The following is an 18,223-nucleotide window of genomic DNA, read 5'->3' as shown; positions in this document are numbered from 1 at the left end:
CGCAATGTGAACACGAACATCAAAAAGTTTGTGTTGTACAACGTACACTGAACATCAGATTTGAATCAGTTTGCTTAAAGTATGCGACCATTCCAGTAGTTTACATAGAATAGATGTCTACAGAAACCACTGATAAAAATTGACAGAAACAAAGGAAAAACACATAAATATCGAAATGACTAAATCCCTTTAAATATGGAATTATTTGTATTTTAGAAATCAAAATGTAATATCAAAGGAAAATACCAACTGCGATAAATTCAAAGATGAACCTAAGTAACATACAGACCGCTTGAATCATGATGTATGATGTCTGGGGTATATCATTCTTTATGTTATCCTGCCAAACAAATAAACCATGTGACATTTCTTAAGGTTAAACGACATGAAATCGAAGTTGGTCCAAGACGAATATTTTTATAAATAATACCGATTTTTTAAATGTCATTCCCGAAACGAATTGGCTGTTTCTGTATAGATGAATGTCTCAATTTTATCATCGATCTTTTTTTTTGTGACAGGCTTTTCCTCGTTCTCATTTAAAGGGCGTATGACTCTATTTTTTGGAACCTGGGAATAGACAAGACTGGTTCTAAAAACACATATTAATGTAATATGATTGTATGTAAAGTGATTTATATTCAATTTATGAAGAAACAATGTTGAAATTTCTAATCAATTATGTTCGGTGATATACGTGAACAGTAATTACTAATTACTTCCACATTGGGTTGTTGGATATGTTTTTATTTGTTCATTACAAAATGGCGAAACCATAGGGTACACGGCCCGTGTACTGATTATTAAATGTTAATTGTGTCTTAAATATTGGAAATTAGGATCCTATAGTTTCACGGCAAGATAACAACATCACTATTGATTGAAATTGATCAGTATTGAGTTCTAATTTGTGTTTTTAATTTCGAATATTATTGAAAATATTGAGTTAAGAGACTTAACTCCTTTAAATTAATTGGTTACATATTAGTCTAAAGGGTTTAATTATAGAAGTGATTGCTATTGAGCTGTGCGCAGAGGTGGGATTCAAAATATTAAACTAATGAGTAGCTAACTGATTATTTTTCTCGAAATTTGGCATGACCCGATGTGCTGAAATACCCGGCCAAAATCAGTTTCTTATAAAAAAAAATCACAAACGAATGCGAGGGTATAACTAGCGTCAATAGTAACAAATATCAGCGCATACCTAGCAGTCGACCACATGAAGTGTCTCCGCTCAACCATGAATACGCTCTCCAAGTACCCGTCTTCACACTTCAAAGAGGCAATCAACATCTTCAGACCAGTTCCCGTAGAGTTCCAAAGCCAGCATGATTCCACATAATACAAGAAAGGCGGGGGCGGGGGCGTGCAACCTGTTAAGAAGCGGCCAACCAAGCAAAAACTGCATCATCGACCAAGGCTGCATGTCGGGCGGAATCTAGATTCAACCACATCTCCAACCCCTTCCATTACCCCATGACGCCAATGCCGCTAACCACTAGCCCGACAACATTTTTTCCAACCACAACATCTACAGGTGACATGTTTCCCCTTCTCACGCCTGCAATTTCACCCACGGTTGAAGCAGACCTTAAGCCCCACAAACGAACGAATCTCGTGACATCCATACTTGAATTGCTTAGTGAAGTCTCTGCATGTCATGTGTTTTTGTTGTTGTTTTTTTTGTCTCGTTCGGGGGTCTTAAGGTATGCTAAATACATCCAGAATACTTTTACTATGGTTTTAATTAAATAACAAATTCTATTGCGCAATCATACAGTGAATGGTGGCACAGGCTATTGTCATTGAATTACGTATACAGATGTTTTTCACCAGATAACAGTACCAAGGTTTGCTCTTAAAACCCAGTGCAAAGGTGACTAGACATATTGAAACGTAAGAGGTATTGGAAGTGACCCAACGTTCTAAAATACAAAGAAGTCTAAATATATAACATGAGGAATTTCTGATAGTACTATCTCATCGCTCGCTGCTTTCATCGACAACCATAAAACTATGATTTATCTTTTTCTAAACCAAAATAACTTGTTTTTGCAGTGCAGTTTTTGTTATTTAAACGAGAGAAACTAGCTGGAAAAAGTCATATACCAATTTTCTGTTGGCAAGATAAGAATGTTTTTTAGTCTAAGAAAATTTTGAAATATGCCACTTTAAGATAAAGACAACCCATCCCTGTCTTTCATTTAGAGGCGTATTTAATTCAGAATTAAATACTTTTAATGTATGAACAACTGTTATAAATTAAACACAAATGCAACATACAGAAAGATTAGCTCAAAACTACAACGGTCGGAAACGTCATCTCAAACTCTTCCTTCCCCAGCATAACCGAAGTCGCGGACTTTATCTTGCTTATAAACAGTCTATCTCAGAATTCCCGTAAGAAAAACCTTATATTGTGTTTCCTTATGGACAAAAGACTACCCTGGAAGAATAACCCGTTACAGTTTTAAAGAAAAACCTTCAGAAGAATAACCCCAAATTTCCCTGTATATATCCAAAGCCGCCCCCGACTTTCAGATTTACCGTTATAGGTTTAAAAATGTTCCGAACATAAACTTAAATACGCCCTAAAAACGAAACTACAACTAATTGTAAAATGGAAGAAGAAAAAACATCTGGAAAACTTTCACATACATTGCGTTTACATCTAACGTTCCTGTCGTACATGTGTTAAATGTCCAACGCCCCTCAAACGTGTTGATCTTACCGACTTTAACTTACCATCCGTATTCAAATAGTCAATGTAAATGTGTCCTAATGGTCTAAAATTGTACTTGTTAATTCCTTGGAACGGACACTTAAGCCATAACTTCGTTATTCTGTATTTAGATATAATCCAAGATGACGAAATTAAATTATAAAGACCAAAAATAGACTTGCTCGATACTGTATTCTGTCGCAGACTTTAAATTAGGGGGTTCATGTTATTCTCAGACAATAGGTTAGGTATAGTAGATCTTTAAGTGGTCATACTCGCCTTTCATCTCAGATATACAGTTATTGTTTAATGAAGATCAGTTTTTGTCTGGCGGTTGTACATATTTAAACATTAGTTACTTAAATATGACAAATGTCATAAGAATGTCCTTTTCAATATCGATTCTTGTTAGTTGTAGACTTATTTGATTACTTGTAATTCGGGTAAAAGTGAAAGTATTAAGTCGTGACCAGAAGGTTAACATGCCGTTTAGGTCCTTGACCGAATTTTTGATTTCTTATGAAATAATTGAATTTCATCCTTCTTCGGCCAAGCACACAAAAATGTCTTATTAGGTTAACAAAGCTGAACGCCACTTAACCCAATTATTGCGATCGACCGATGGATCAGTTATTATTTTATGCCCAGTAAGCCCAATTTGCATTTGGGTAACAAATAATGTTTTGGGCGCATACAAATAATACTAGAATAACAAGGCATAGTAAACAATGGAAAATGACACATGAATTATAAGGGCCGGACAAGGGATCAAGACGTAATCCGGCTTCAGGTAGGCGGGTAACTAAGGACTGAGATCCTACGCCGTCCAGGAATTGCTGCTGCAGTAGAAGTTCCTGCTGTGAACCGTCCCCGCAAATGACGTTACCGGAAGTAACGATCTTCGGCAGGTGCGGTCACTCTTGGTCGGCCCGAGCATGGACGGTCACGTGTTGAACCTCGCATTCGGTACCTATCCCAATAAAGAATTTTTTATCCTTAGATAATGACACTAAAAACAAGTAAGATTTATAGAAAAAAGCGACCCCGTTGAAATAAAAAAAAATTATGAAAAATGGACTGTGAGCGTTTCTTTTTTGGAAGGTGATATTTATACAAGTGATGTGTCAATGGGGTGGCCCTTTTCTTTCGGTGTGTGAGGGTTGCTTGTAACCTACAGAGTGTCCCGGATCTGCACTTGTACACATGACTGTGTCTATTATGGTTTGTGAACCGGGCCCTGTTTCACAAAAACTTAAATCTCCTTAAAATCATCTTAAACTAAAATTCCATCCTAACTTAAGATAGACGCGTTTCACAAAACCATTTTAAGCATTTTAGATAAAATCCACTAAAATAATATTGTAAGTTAAAATTGTATCTTAACTTAAAATAGTGGCGTTTCACAAAACTATTTTAGGGACAATTTAAACTAAAATCAATTCTAACTTAGGACAGCCGTCACCCTCTCCTAACTTAAAATCACGACATTAACAAACATTGATTAGAGCTACGTTGTGAGATCTATAGCGACATATAGATATATTTGGAATAATGATAATATTGCCTATGGCCCGGGTTATATATATAATTTAAACATACTATCATTCACAAAAATAATTTTCATTCAAATTATTTTCATTGCATCGGAAATATAGCTGCGGCCCACCCGTTTATTTTATTGTAAGGCAATATAAGCAGATGACGCCCCAAATTAAAACCCCAAGAACAAAAAAAGCCCTCAAAACCCCAGTAAACAAAACTCTTTGTTACTATTTTATATATTACCATGATTCAAGTATAAATTATACTATTTTCAAATAATTAATAGACCAAAAAAACCCTTAAAAAATAATCTAAACCCACTTCATATCTAATGTCTAAAAAAATATCGTTGTAGGCCTACAATTGTTTAAAATGAGAGAGAGAGAGAGAGAGAGAGAGAGAGAGATGGGTTTAACGTCCACTAGACAAACTAGATCATTTCGGCACTAACACTTGGTTCAATTTTATTTGAATAATTCGCTTGCGCGTAGGGTTTTTTAGTAGTGGGAGGAAACCGGAGGACCCTGACAAAACCCACGAGGTTGGACGGGCGACCCTACTCCCTGTCACGTACAACCCCGTCAGTCCTATAATACTAGATAGGCTACGCCATATGCAAAGTATTTATGGTTTTGGGGTAATGATGATTTATATAGGAGCCAAGGGTATTTTATATTGGGGAAAAAAATCATTTTTATTTAGTAAGATAGATAGGCATTATCTAATAAGGAGTGTGGCACTTTGGCATTTTCAAATTATTATTGAAAGGGTCCATGGGACTGACATGTCAAATCTAGGCATCGGAACATTGGTTATTTCGTGTATTAGTTTAAAAGTTATCAAAAATACTTTTAAAAATCGACAATACTTTAGTCTAGATTAATTGTTTGAGTCAGAAATATCACATGTTTGTGACAATTTCTCAATAGTTTCTGTTATCAAAAATATCATAAAACTACGAAATTCAAGCGATTTGGTTTATCGATACGCCTTATTTCCATTGAAGCCTGCGAGTACATCAAATGCCAAGGTCACGAAAGCGACATGCAAGTTCAAGGTCAACCAACTGATACATTTCGAAACGAATAACACGCCATAAACTTATTTATTTCATCTTTCTACGGCTGTCTGAACATGTGCAGGCGTTGTTACAACGTATGAAACCCTACTCATTGGTATTGTAACGGTTAGTTCAACCTGGGAACAGTTTTCAGTTCCGAAGCGTGTATGCTTACACCCTAAGTGTCCTGACCGTAAATGTGCACTGCGCGAGCGCAAGCAATTTTAACTAAAATCTATTAAAATTGCATTTTAAGTTACAATCCATCTTCGTGAAACGCATACAATTTAAATTTTCAATTTGATTTTAGATAAAATCTATTTTAGTGATTTTAGTTTAAGTTTTTGTGAAACAGGGCCCCGGTCTCTAATGTAATAATCTAGTGGATTGGTTCAAGTCCAAAAGACGTCGATACCAACACATTCAACATAAAAACCCACTTTCCACTATGAATGAATATCAAAATGAGACATAAAAGATTTATTATTCAAAATATTCATTAATATAAAAGATCTGTCTTGTCGTCTAATCCACCTTAAATTATCTCTGAATCCGGTAATGGATCTCTGATTAATCCGATTGAATCCAAGTCGGAAGATTATCTTGCGTTGATATAGCGTGGATTAAGCTGTATTTTGTCTGAGAAATGATAATGACGATCAGCGACCGGCAATACTATATACCGGAAAACAACATGGTATTTTCCTGTGTTTTCCGGTATATAGTATAGCCCATCCGCGAATTGCCTGCATGATAAAAATTTGGTAACGGAAATAGATGTGACAACCGCACAGTATACAACAAGATTGTAGACATGTCATCCAGACACACAACTATCGGTTTGAATACTAGTCGCCATTCAAATTAAAACTGAATTTCCTTAAAGCTTCAGATAGTTGCGTGCGACTATACATAGTTTTCACGAACAGCCATTACCACTTACCATTACGAGTATTCTCAACCAGTTCGATTTTGCCGAAAAGATGTGATCAATATGTTTGGTTTTTATGATAACCTTTTTCCCACAAATCAATGAGGTTTACACGACTAAAATATATCTGGAGCTACTCCTTTCAAGGTGTACACTAGACGATGCTGATAGTACTGTATAAATAAAACTCACTGCTAATAACAGTTATCGTGTTAAATTGAAATAAATTTCAGATTATGCAATGACATCGGCACACGCTTCGACTTTATCTTGTCAGTCTTATCGTACCATAGCGAAAATCGCAGTGTGTGATGATGGTTTTAAGAATAGATCATTTTGTGACCTTTGTATGTTATTGCAAATATGCACGTTTGTGTACATATACTTTTAAAAAATAACACAATATGACATATCTACGTAATAGTTGTTTATCACGACTAGGTGACTATGTATTTGATTCCTTTGTTGTGTTTGGAATATTATATTACTTACGCAATAAATGTTTTTGTGGAGACTAAATTGGAAAAAACATATGTACTTCTATGGGAATAATACCTTATTTGGGCTAAGATCTTTTAAAAAGGCTAATTCCACCTTATTAACGGGGACAGTATTTTCCATCTTTATGTCATATGACTCTTGGGTAGATTCGTGCTTCAAGAAAAAAAAATACATATGACGTATACACACGATTTCCCTATTACATACTATCTTTCCTGGTTTGATCACGAACTGTTCCAAATAAAGAAGGCGACACATACTGTTTCCCTAGTGCTAATCTTGATACACACTTTATATGTATACAGTATTGATTTTCTGTTATTCACTGACATACGGGACGACTTCACTTCTATCTTATGCAATTTTATCTCTGGCAAAAGTAAACCGAGAAATAAAGTGTGTAGTCTGCTACTGTGATGAATGGGCTCTAATTCTTATCAGGAACTGCGAGTTGGGGTTAAAGCCCCCTCATATCAAAATTAAATAAATTCTTTGTTCAGTTTGCTCATGACTTTTGCCATTGTTTCTATCAGACCGACAAGAAGGGATTGGCAATACTGCGAAATTTCGTAACAAAAAAATCATCATTATTATTCAAAACAACAATTACTGCTTTAAATCAAACTGCCGTGTTGAGCTGAAACACTTAATTGGCACTTCACACAATAGGTAAGAAAGTTTGTAGTTTAAGAGACGTTTAATATTTTTCAATATTTATATTCACCTGTACATTGCTTATTGATAATATTTTTATAGGTATTCGTCATATGTAATTGTTGTACTGTTATTTTGGAAAACCATTTGTGTGGGATTTAGTTTCCCCATTGGATACCAATTACTCGTATAGCGCCTAGGCGTGATTTTCTTTTATTCAGGTGGGGATTGTGGGATTTCTAAGATTAGTAATATTTTCCCTCAATAGTTCGTCTACTTTATAGAAATTCATTCTTTTCGCCTTATACTACCCTATGGAATTCTGTAAATAGTTTAGTCGAGAATCGAAGAAAATGTTTGGAATTTATATTTTCCGTCAGGTTTGGGAGAATATTATGAGACTAAAGGATCAGAAGGGAAACATGAATTCGGGAAATTGAGAGGGTTATCGCCCCTTCAGTAGTTTTATCAAATGATTGTGACATGTTGATGTTTTTGTTGTTATGAGGATCAAGATAATCGGAATGTTAAAGACATGACATGGGTTTAACACTGAAGTCAATGGGGAGTGAACGGACAGTCTGAGCTCATATACAAAATATATTAGTGAATAGTATGGTTCCTTAACATCTGCTGCTCTTTAAAGTCTGGCATTTTAAAACTCCGTACAGCAAATGCTACATTAGTTCTGTATTTGTATTCAAACAGGAGTTGAGTGATATTCTATAGGTATGCATGGTGTTGAAAATTAATGGAATGTGCTTGCACAATAGTTTGATTAATTTTGGATCAGGCGATACGCATCTTGCTGACCTTGTTCTTGTTGTTGTTTATAGGGGCGACGCTTATTTGAAAAAAGACCCAAGTCTCCGCCAATTCAACTACGATCGACATGAAACTTGTCATTGCATGTCTGACTTTGTTATGACCTCATAAGCTCGTACTTGTTAAGTGTGAACAGCGGCGATTGCACATACTTGTTTTCAGTTTCAATGAACATACGGGTTGATGGGACAGATGGGTAGTTTGAATTTCTTGAGAGTCAAAACCTAAAAAAAAACCACCAGCATCAAACAGTCTACGTTGACAGCGAAAAGTAGAACATTAAACCCCATTTCAGGTCATTAAACAGCGACGTCACAGCAATCATACACTCGTCATGCAGATGTCTGGGATATCACATGATCGTTCAAAATGGCGAATCCTTCATTACACCATAGTATTATTGTAGCTGTCTTAACCTATTCATTGGGTGTTTTTAACATATGAACGCCGGGCCTACGTTTAAGGAGGAGCCTGAAATCCCCAGTGGTTCTTCCTGGCCCACGACGGGATTTGAACCAGGAATATACTAGTTGAAAGTCCAGTGTCCTGGTCGCTCGATTACCGCGGTTCGCGATCTTCGTAAACGTACTACGTATTATTCTGGGCCAATGTCTTTAAAATCAAATGGAAATTGCTTTGCAATTTATTTTTCTACATTGGCAACTAACATATAGAGTCAAATCAAGTCCCAGGTTACGCTTGTGTTAAGGTTGTATCGTAGTGGTGTTCTTTTTTATGCCTTACCCCGAGCCTCTCAATTTAACGAACGTTTAACACCAGTGTATACACTAGTTTAGTACCAGTGTTAAAAAAAACACGATACCACAAGACGTGTTATTTTTAAATGTTCCACTTTTTTGTTTTTGTCTCCTGATCTAACGCATCCAATTGTTTGCAGGGACAGGCTGACTATAATAACCACCAAAAGAAAGATAATTGAGGCAAACTTCTAACTGCTGTCGGGAAATTAATTAACTGGGATCTATGTTGTATTTCTGTTGTCTCCATATATGGCTTGAACTGAGATTTGTTTTGACACCTAGTGTTAGAGTTATTTTAACAAGATAATAACTTTTATCAAGCTATTTTTATCGAACAACACTTTAGGTAAATACAAATAATATTGTTTATTGTGTCTTTCACTGTAGACAACAACATATACGCACTAAAGTATTTAATCATGTTCAATCTCCATAGCAACTGAAAAAGTTATTCCAGACATTGCTATTTCTCCACATAAATATTGTGAAATAGTTGGTGTATATTTGAGGAAAAGTATAAATTGCTAAGTCATTATTATTCATCACAGTTTGTAGTAACAGGTAAACAAGCGTGTTTTTAAACCCGAGTTAACAGAAGTTGGACTCTCTTTGATTGTTCTTGGTAGCTTATTCCATATTTATCACGTAGAATGGTGTATAAACTACCTTTGCTATCTGAGAATCCATCTGCAGAATGAGACGTTAGTCTTGTCATTAGTCCCGCTCGTTAAGACGTTCTTAATCATATACAAACACATACCAAAACATAACAACTATAAACACGAATCATTCATTGCCGGCAGTATTATTATACATGTGGAGTTGATGACGGGAACTGTAGCGGAGCTTGCCAAGAACGCCACACGATTTGACTTGAAATTCAGTCTACTTGTAGGGCCAGCTGCCGGCATATAACGGTTATTGGCTGCTGATCATTCTCACAGCTCGCATCCATTAAGTTGAACATCATATGTTCGGCATTACATGGAGTACTTATTGTGTATATATTTATTAAAGGATCTAGCTTAGACCTTCACTTAATTCTCAAGGTAAGTGATTTAAATATATTTTTACCGGTGAAAGCTTTAAGTTAAATTGGCATACCACTTCTACATTGCCAATGGTACATGTCTCGAACTCTCGAATGGTATCAGTAATTATTAAGCTCATGGCGACATTAAACACACGATATGGCATTATATGTATGTATACAATATAGGTACTTATACCTATGATAAAATATATCGTATAGTTGATGCCCGCGTGTCATCCAGATGTTGACTGTTGTTTTAATGTGATGCTTAATGATAAACAGGGGCAGTTTGTATTCGATTGTATACATTGTTCAAATATTTCCTCATAGTTTGAAGTAACAGTTTCGGGTTCCAATCTAAACCCAAACTAGCGGCCAATTTAGAAATATGTAGTGAGGGTGTCATGCACCATACACGATATGCCGAGTCATGCTTGAACACCTGACCTTTTCTGTTGTAATTTAATGATTTTGGATAAGAGTGCTGTCAAGTATAAATGATAAAACGGTACCATCATCAGGTTTATCTGATTAAAACATTGGTTTAGTGGTGGTGGGGGGATACAGTTGTGATTCCGACTGAACTTCCAGGGTACCCTTTTGTTCTGTGGAGATCAATAAAATACGATTTGTGTGTGTGACAAATGTTTAGGTCAGTTTTCGTATCAGGTTCACTAATAAATTACTGCACTATACTAACAACGCAATATCTTGTATTTAGCTATGGGTAATTGTGTTTTCGTGGGACAAAATACAGTGCCCTTCCTTGAATATCTCTGAAAAACGACCGATACACATAGTAATAGCACACCATTTCTATATTACCGTAAGTAAACCCTGGTTGGGACACGACATCCGTCTTAACTGGTACGGACAGGTTGAAAAGTATAGATCAATTCGGTTGAAACAAACTTTAGCCACCTGACGATGAATCGCGTCCAGAAAGGCTATCAACAGCAACCATTCAAGAAAACATTACCCGGGTGCATAACGTGGTGATAGCTGATTGACGATTGACATTCGTAACTTGACATATTGCCATTGTTGTTGCCATCTCTTATGAGAAGGTTGAGCATATTATTGCCAACGAGTTACGAATGACAAAGGTTTCTGCAAGATAGATGCCAAATCTCTTAATTGCGGATCAGAAACGTGTCAGGTTCCTGACGTCCCCTCTGATAATCTCCACCGTTTTGAATCAGATTCTGATACTTTTTTGGCTAGATTTGTAACCACGAATGAGACCCGTTTCAAATAAAAGATAAAGGAACTAGTCGGCCGTCATTTTCCATGTAATGATAACGTCATGTTAGGCGTGAACGACTTTTTTTAGGGAGACTGAAGAAAATTTCTTCCTGATCGGCACCCACACCTTGCAACATCGTTGGCAAAATTGTATACTTTGAACAGGTCTTTCACAGATAGGCTTAGAACTTTTCATCCAAACCTCGTAGCTAATGTTAATGGCGGCATATGTAATTGAAATTTCAAAATAAGGGAGATCTGGCTGCTAAAATCGATTATTCAAAATTTTCAATGGACGTCTTTGATTTTTTGTTTTTTGCTTAATTACACATGTTCAGATATACAACACGTGATAAATTGAGAACCTCGGTTTCCACTCCCATGTGGATTGGACTAAAAAACGTGTTTCAGACAGCAATAATCTTAAACAATTACAGCATAATCAATTATCTCCGAGCAGATATAAATTTTTTGATGGAAGTTCTCAACTGGCATTTAAGGTGCTTTATTTCTAATTCAGCTGGATTTTCTTTCAACATGACTCCCTAAGAAGAACACTGGGTACGCATCGGTGTGTACATAATACCGTTGTGACACCTGTTTTAAGGTGTCTACAGAATTGAAGTTTCATGTAGACACTTACTCCGCTAGAAAACTAAATCGCCATATGACACTATTTTATTAGTATTATGGGCCAGGAGCAACGCCGAGAAGAACAGTAGGACGTTAAACCCTATTTCATTTCATTTATTTCCGATGATATCACATCAACACGTTGATGATACCGGTTAGTATATAGATCAATGACATCGCCGCACAGTACCATTTGTCAACACATTACATTCATTAAACATTTACGCTTGAATGAGAAAATGAAATGAATAGAATAACTTGTCAATATTATATGCCGAATCGTTATATTACAATATACATTATAATTACATACTAGTATAATATCATACTGCAGCCGGTAGCTATTGGAGGTATATGACATTGTTTGGTATTAGGGGCACCGGGAGATTAATGGAGATTTATTATAAGCGAATGTACTTTTAACGGATTGATTAAATTAATGATTCCTCATTGCCACGGAATCATACCATAGGTCCAACAGGTGGTATTCCATGAACAAATGACACCAACTCAGCCACCTAATTATTTTCGAACGATTTTATTCGATATCAAGGGCATCACTGATATTTGATTTAACACACTCTTTGGATTGAATATTACAATGTCACGAAGACTAGACCTACTGTCGTTACCGCATCGAAATAACTTTGATTGACGTTGGAATAACATGCGTCATTCTTCAAAGGAGACGTAATAACGGTTCAATGTCAGTGAATTAGCTGCTAATTGAAAGGAGCTAATTCTCTATTGTTTGGCGTAGAATATTGGCATAAGTATTGGATATCAGAAGCCCATCTTTTCACTGTAAGATAACAACATCAATGTCGATTTAAATTGACCAATAAGTCCTGTTTGCAATGTCGAAGACTGCGGATAATATTGAGTTAAAGACTTGCGTCCTTTAACTCTTCTCGTCAACACGATACTTCGTCATGTTTACAATGGCAACGTATGCTTTTCTACGGAGGTGAATTGTGTCCGGACAGCCGCGTTTCTGCCTAGTTTTTTCTATCGATTTCAAGCTGCCAAAATTTCTTTTACATGCACGAAAATGTACACGCCGGTGGAATTGGTTGGTTTTCCATCTCACTGAACGTCTTAGGCAACATTTTACTTATGAATTCCGCTGACGTCTCCCCTGACTATTGTTCAATGGCTGAAGAAGATCGAAATATTGAGTTCGTAATTTGAATAATTAAGATACTCTTTCTTGAAAGTAGAAGGATTAATGTAAATTAATCTTCAGATGTTTCTTCCTTTGGTAATTTTAAAACTTAAATTATTACGCATTGCTTAATGCCTCTCTAAATATAGGTTGATCTAACCGCTCCGAATCTAGGGAATATTATATTGAAATGTAATAATCAGAAATCCATTTCATATAAAAGTTTTCTTTATTTTAAGAAACAAGCAGAATCGTTTGTTTTTGTTTATAAACACTGCTGCAAATTGTGGATATAATCATATTTCTGTTTCCCAAATTTAGTTTATATTTTAATTTTCATACCTGACCTTCCTTTCTTGTAGTCTTTGCAATTTCGATTTAGACATTAATTTAATTACTTCTTACAAAAACCCCAGTTCAATTAAGTTACGAAATGTGTCAAATCATTGAATGAGATTTTTATCATTTTGTTTTGTGTGGTTTTCAAAATATCATACAATCAGAAATGAAATGAAATGGAGTTAACTTCCTACTGTTCCGCTTCGACTGGGCTACTGAATATGGGCATACGTCGCACGGTGTGTTATGAAGGAAATCTAGCTCGGATAGAAGCGCTGCGGCCAACTCTTATATCGAATCCAACTGCCAAGTACAGTCTCTTGCCAGACTCTCTGTCCAGCATCACTGACAAATCTATAAACGTCATTGGCCAACAAAGGAATCGAACACGGGACCTCCAGGTAAGCCAGGCAACCCCCCTACTCACTGAGTCACTGCGACTCCCTCTTACGATCAGATCAGATTTATTTAAATAAAGCAACACAGAATATGCAAATTGTGTTCGCTTTACCAAAAGTAAAATGACCAACCAGCTCATTAAACAGCGAACACAGGCTCATATCTATCGGAGCCTATAACTACCATTCATAATTTCTACTTTTCGCCTCTTCAAAACACGAAAGTCGAAAAGTAGAAGTTACGACAAAATGTGAGGCGACAACACGCTATACAAGCCAAAATCAACTCGAAAATAGGAAATTAAGAAATGACACACAGCGATAATTGCGCCCCCCCCCCCTCGTTTTTTCCTAATTTCTTATTTTCGAATGGCATTTTGGCTTGTATACTGTCTTGTCGACTTTCGACTTAGTCATATTTTTGTATTTATTGATGTCAGTAAGAAGGCGCCAACACGCTATGCAAGCCAAAATGCAACTCGAAAAGTAGAAATTAGGAAATTAACACACCACGCTATTAGCGACTTTTCGATTTTGGCCTCGGAAGTTGTTGTAGTCTCAGTTTTCCAGGTCGCATTTGAATACGTGCAATCCGGGCTCAAACTGTATTTCATTCTTTTCCGTCAAAATGGATAATAATTTTTATATAATTTGAATAGTAGGGGATATTTGATTTTTAAGTGTTATTAAAGTCACCAAATGAAACTGACGAAGAAACAAATGACAAAATGAAATGAAGTTCACATTCATCGATTTATTCCAAATGATCGTTAGACTAAGTAAGGCACAGACTGACCATTATAAGGGTAAAATGATACCCGGGGTCAAACAGCAAAGTTACCACAGCATCACAACCAAGTCAGTAACGGGTAAATCCTCCTCTGTTTGCCAAACAAGCATTGATCCGACGTGGCATACTCCTAATGAGACGTCTAAGGTCATTTTGGTCCAGATTGTCCTATTCCTGTTGCAACGCAGCAGCAAGTTCTTGGACATTGGCAGGACGTTGTTGACGTTGACGTAACCTTTGTCCAAGCATGTCCCAGACATGCTCGATGGGGGAGAGGTCGGGACTCAGTGCTGGCCAAGGTAATGTGGTGATGTTCTGTTGTTGGAGGTAACCTGTAACGATCCTGGCCCTGTGACATCTTGCGTTGTCATCCTGGAAGATGAAACGGCGGCCATGACGTCGTGCGAACGGCACAACATGGACTACCAAGATGTTGTCCCGGTAGTACGGGCCTGTAACACGCCCTGCAACAACATGTAAAGCCGTTCTTCCAGCAACAGTGATGCCTCCCCACACCATAACAGAACCACCCCCAAATCGATCATGTCTGATGACGTTAACGTCTTGGAAGCGCTCGTTTCGACGACGCCACACCCTCCTACGTCTGTCCAAAAAATCAACAGTGAACCTTGACTCATCTGAAAACATCACATTGCTCCAGCGTCGATTATCCCAGTGTTGACGATCCCTACACCAACGACGTCTTGCCTGAATGTGATGATCTCTCAAACAAGGGATCACGCAAGGACGTTGGGCGCGAAGGTGACCCCTATGCAGTCGATTCCGAATCGTCTGGCCACTCACTCTCACACCAGTGTCTGTTTGAAGACGAGCGCTGATCTGATTTGCTGTGATGACACGATTTCTCAAGGCCAAGGTACGGATAAATCGATCCTGGGCTTGAGTTGTCGCCCTTGGTCGACCTGAGCGTGGTCTGTCCTGTACAGATTGTGTATCACGGTATCTGGATCATAGCCTGCTTATGACAGACTGAGAAACATTCATCGTCCGCGCCACAACCGCCTGTGTTGTGCCGATCTGTAGCATGCCAAGGGCACGTAACCTTTCATTTTGGGTAAGCCGACGCATATCAAAATTTGTTTTCTGGTCACTAAAACAATTAAACTGATGTTTCCACCCTGGAATTCAATGCCACAATGACTGTAACATTCAAAGTCAGAGTCGTGCAAATCTTGGGTTGGACCCCCATGATGATCCCAAGCATCACCTGCATTCCATGCGGTAGCTATTGGTGCGTTTGGGCGTCACATGTAACTGGAAATGTTTCTTCTGTTAGGTTCTATAGTGACTTTTTTCGTAGTCATTTGCATATTTTAGTATTATGCCCCCAAAATCAAATATCCCCTACTTTTTTTGAATAGTATATAAAAAAAATGTTCATATTTTTTTTCTTCCGCCAACTGGGATATTTTATCTGCCAAAAATGTCTGATAAAAAACACACCTTGGGCTACAGCAATTTAATTTATTATATAGGCCTATTATAAAACAAATTTACGGTACCGATATATACAATATACAACAACATACATGGGGATTGGGTGGTCTAGTGGTTTAACACGTGCGCGTAAAATCACAAGGTCTGACATTGATTCAAGTGATGTGGTTTCGATTCCCCGCTTAAAGGCTTCCATACATATGATCATATAATCTCTAATATGTCTTACTATATTATGTTATACACGTTAATAGCATTTAATATTTTAGAATAACCACGTCGTTGAGTATCTGGAATAAACTGATGCAGTCTGTTATCTACAAGTTATATTTGTAATGAATAGACACTGTTTAAGGATTGTGATGCCATACTAGTATATATAACGGTTTTTATTATCGTACTTCCTTTGATCCTCATGTGCCCGAAACAGAATCTATCCTTTGGGATCTAAATTCACTCTTTATACCAATGTTCATAAAAATAAGAATAGCAAAGAGAATCCGGCTTAAATACGACTTTTTGGCCTATTGCATTCCCACATGGTTGCGTCAATAACATTTCTTGTAAAATGCAGTGTTATTGATGACGAGTATAAATAGATCCCCAGTGAATTCGGTTAAACCGAAACTACTGGGCGGCATACGTGCGACAATTGATCTATATACACCCACAGTTTTATAATGTTTTAGCGGATCAATGATTTATAAGAATTAAATTTAGACTAAGTACTTTGATTCTATTTGCGGCTTTTGAAATCGAAATTGAGTGTGTGCTCTGAGACTTGTAGAGGTAACATGTAATATGTAAACTTTCTAATTAAGAGCACGACATAAAGTTCGATTTTCAAAGTGCATTAAATCCTAGTGGGGCTCAGAAATAGCACCAAACGAAGCTACCGAATTCCTTTACATCCCCAAACTATGAAAACCTCATCCCTAAAGGCCTCTTTACCCTTCTAATTAACAGGTTTTAGTTAAAATTTCATTTCTTAAAAAATTTTGAGCGGACCGACAATAGTATTCCACAGTTCATATCATATTCTCCTCGCCGTTTTGTCTCGATTTGAGTTTCTGTGTGAAGCATTAATAGGATCAGCTTATGTTAATTCCACGCAGTTTTAATGAATATATTATGTCGACAACTTTCATTGTTATGACGATCTTAAATCCGACGGAGTTGTAATCGGATGTATTGGAGCATCCAGATGTTTCTGTCGCAAAGATAAAAGAAAGTCGGCATAAATGTTATTTAAGTACTGATTTAAAAACAATCATGATTTGTGAATTTGACCGTAAGTTCCTACATATCATATCAACAAATTAATGGTTTGGCAATGGTATCAAGAGTAGGGCCTCTTTTAACACAATAATGTTCAGATGATTACTTTTAAGTAGCATAATATATATATATATATATATATATATATCAGAGAAGTTGTTGATCTGTCATATTGATATTGTTCAGATGGGGATACTATCATTTCTCGTCGTTCTTTTAGTAAAAAAAAACTTATTTCATTTATATATTAACTTTATACGGGTACGACACAAATGAGATTGTAAATTCCAACCAATTGTCGTTTATTAGGCAGTATAGTCTTTATATTGAAGCCAGCTTTGGTTTTCCCGGTTCGATATGCGTCCTAGTTCCGTTCGCATGCATCATTTTATGTACCAGTCACAATTCATATTTTCTTTAAAACCGTAGGCAAGCCACATTTAAACAACTAATATCCAAACCTGACTAATTCAACATCTACAGTAAAATAAAAGCCCATGGACGGGGTTAATATTATGATTCTCTATGGAATAAAAACAATGTGAAACTGCTTTGATTATTGTTAACCCGTCATCAAGACATCAGTCCTAATAATTGAATTCCTTTCTACATGTAAATACTTCATGTTTCCCCGCGTACTTTTATATCTGAATTCAAGTCAGTCTGGCGAGTTCCGGCTTATGCAATAGACTGCGTTGTTTAATCTAGAGGGCTGATTGATGTTTTATTAACACCGTGTTTTTCTTGACCTTTTCATTCAAATTGCTTGGCCTGTTTCATCGCTGAATAAACATAACTAGCTAATGTCTGAGAGTGTAGGTGTCTTCCATGACGCAGACATTAACTTTCCGATAATCCTGGCAAAATATGTCATTGCCGTGACTC

At 36.8% G+C, this 18,223-nt stretch overlaps 1 protein-coding gene across 1 annotated transcript in view; it reads left to right on the top strand.

Moving 5' to 3' along the window:
- The first annotated feature begins 9,807 nt into the window (after positions 1-9,807).
- Positions 9,808-18,223, top strand: part of LOC126832687 (uncharacterized) — a 63,168-nt gene continuing 54,752 nt past the window's right edge. Inside the window, exon 1 of the mRNA XM_050563554.2 lies at positions 9,808-10,048. The gene's annotated coding sequence lies outside the window, so the exon portion shown is untranslated. The remainder of the gene's footprint in view (positions 10,049-18,223) is intronic.

This window comes from Patella vulgata, chromosome 9 (assembly GCF_932274485.2).
Source record: "Patella vulgata chromosome 9, xgPatVulg1.2, whole genome shotgun sequence".
Lineage (NCBI taxonomy): Eukaryota > Metazoa > Mollusca > Gastropoda > Patellidae > Patella > Patella vulgata.
The sequence above is the reverse complement of the archived record's forward strand: the minus strand, read 5'-3'. Positions and strand labels throughout refer to the sequence as shown.